Raw genomic sequence first — 2,768 nt, 5'->3', positions numbered from 1 at the left:
GAGGGAGAGAGAGAGAGAGAGAGAGAAATCCGAGATCCGAGCACGAGGGGTTTATCATGCAAATGCCATTAGCCGCGGCCTCGAGTCCCGGGACAGAGATGCGCGCAGTTGAAAGCCAGCGGGAGCTGTGGGGGCCGAGACTACGGACGGCCAAAAAAGAGTACAGGGGTCGTCTCAAAATACACGGGCGCGGTGAACAAAGGCCGTCTCAAAGTCACGGTGCTTACCGTTAAGCAGAATCAGAAAAAGCTGTTGAGATCTCTTTGAGAAAAGCAATTCATGCAACAACATATAGACTCGGGTCTGTTAGGGCAACAAAAGAGATATTCTCACCCCCCCCCCCTCTTTTCCCACTCTTCTTCAAAATCTTCTTACAGTGCGAAAATCTATCTATTCCCTAGGCAAAGAAAAACTTGTGCGTAGGTCGTGAAAATGTGTGTGGTGTGCACACGAGGTTGCATCCCCTTAGAACTGCAACGTAAAATCACGTTGGGTTGTGGGAGTTAAAAAATGGGCACCTAAACAACTGTATAATCAGGAAGGCGACATAGATAAGACAAGAAGAGAATAAACTGGATTGACAAGATAAACTGACAAGATGTTCTATGTCCCAAAAAAGACGTGTCTATCGAAAGCGTTAAAGTGGCCTAAGAACACACGATGCAAATCAAACAAGGCTGATGGAGAGATTACAAATTGATTTTATGACTGACCTACTTTTCATATGCAATAAACTATAAAACAGTTGCTGCACGAGCAGCGTAGACGTGAACTCTATAATTTTATAATGTACACATTGATCGGATGACTTCCATTTTTTAATGTCATTTTTAATGTATTTTACCTTCAATGCACAGGTAACGAACTAACGACCGGTACCGGGGGTCCCCTGGTCTTGTTAACAGAGGTAACTGGGCGTCTCACCATGGAAGAGAAACCCATAGAAATCATTCGGGGAATTCCACCAGAGCGTAACCTAGATATCTGCGGCTTTGATTTTAAAAAAGTGTTTTTATAGTAGAAGGTTTAACGGCGCTCGCAACTGCATAAGGTCATATGAGCACCAAGGGGTGGGTGTCAACAGAGAAGTCCTTACAGGGAATCAGACTTACTCTGCTCACCTCTCTAGCTTCAACAGCACAAGGTCTGCTTCGACTATCAAGGCACCCCGGAAATAGCAGGTCACAAGATTGACAAACATACAAAAGAAGTAGGGGAAATAAATAACAATAGTAAAGATTAGGAAAGAAAAAGCAGCAGTTCTCTGTTGCAGATCAGGCACAGTTATGAGCGTGACATGATGAATCAGCCCATTTACAATTCTACTGTGCTTGAACAAGAAATGTCCCCCCTTTGGGAATGGCCTAAAGACACTACAGTCAGTGGCACTGCCCCGAGGGTAAGCTTTGAATTTAAAAAACGGGACATATTGCAATACTGGACCAAATGAACCACTACAAACAATTAATATGTTTGCGCCCCCCCCCCCCTCATTCTTTTCCACCGGACAACACAGCTTGGATGCATAAGGCGTTCCCTTCTGCCGGAACATACATCCCAAAAACCCAATCCTCCTCTATTCTTCCTACACGTCTTTAGTCCGTTCAAGAACACGGTAACAGCGAGGGGGAAGAAGACACGACACGCAAGGGGTTGCACTGTGTCGGGCAAAAGATTGATGGGCCCAGGCTAACGGCCGTCAGTGTCAGCTCTATGACAGGGGCTTGAGCTTGATCAACTACTACGCACGACGCACAACAGGCAGCAGCCAAGAGCTCCCGTCCCCCCGTTTTCCTCTTGTCACATCCTATGAGTTAATGCTTGGGATTTGTAGCACGACCGAAATGACTACATCATGCAAGGCAACAAAGCACACAAGGACAACAGACGTGCGGATGAGAAGTACAAGAGTAAAACGAAACCCAGCTCTTTCTGTATCCATACAAAAGCTCATAAGAAATTTATTTCTAAACCACATATTAAGATGAGACAAAGGAGACACCACAAACTCAGTATGCGGAGCAGTAAAGACTACGCTCCCGCACAAGACGTACACTTTCGTTTACTAAAAAAAAAAGTCGAAGTAGTCATTTCATTTTACTACATAAATTAATGTCTCCACAACTTGCGGTCCCAAACGAAGCCCTATCCGCAATGTTTAGAGGAGGGAGAAGGACTCCCGCGCTCCTTTCATTTGACTGTAAAGCCAGGTCGCTCTGCGCTGTTACGGTCTGATGCGCCTCTTCTTTTGGAAAACACCGCGGCAACTGTAATGGGGTCTACACGTGATGCGTATTGCAGATCAAAATAATATTTATAACTATAATTATAAGAGTTCAAGCTGAAGAGGAAATATTAGAAGCAGAAGAGCAAAAAAAAAAAAAAAATAAATAAATAAATAAAAATAAAAATAAATAAAAATTTACTACACATGTATAGAAATAATATAGGAATTGGCCTGAGGTTAATAGAAGGGCAGGTGACACGGCAAACGAATAAGAGGTGTGTGTGTGTGTGTGTGTGTGTGTGTGTGTTTGTGTGTGTGCGCGCGCGCGCGTGTGGGGGGACAGGGAAAAGACGGACAAAATACGTCAGCCACAATAACAGTGGGAGAAGGATCGCCCCTTTCAACACTTGAGATTGAGGAAAGGAGGCGGGAATGGGGTGGTTAGTTGGCGCAAGGGTCAGCTCCGCGTGTGTGTACACTTTGAGGCCAGCCAATGCACACCTTTGTCCACGCTGGCGAGAGTGTGTGTGTGTGGTCGCCG

General features: G+C 45.1%; 1 protein-coding gene across 1 annotated transcript in view; it reads right to left on the bottom strand.

The window, feature by feature from the left end:
- Window positions 1–2,768, bottom strand: part of LOC101861260 (probable JmjC domain-containing histone demethylation protein 2C) — a gene marked incomplete in the record, with an annotated part of 102,788 nt that overhangs the window by 43,641 nt on the left and 56,379 nt on the right.

This window comes from Aplysia californica, unplaced genomic scaffold, assembly GCF_000002075.1.
Source record: "Aplysia californica isolate F4 #8 unplaced genomic scaffold, AplCal3.0 scaffold00025, whole genome shotgun sequence".
In the NCBI taxonomy this organism is placed as follows: domain Eukaryota; kingdom Metazoa; phylum Mollusca; class Gastropoda; order Aplysiida; family Aplysiidae; genus Aplysia; species Aplysia californica.
This window is presented reverse-complemented; position numbering and strand designations above follow the sequence as displayed.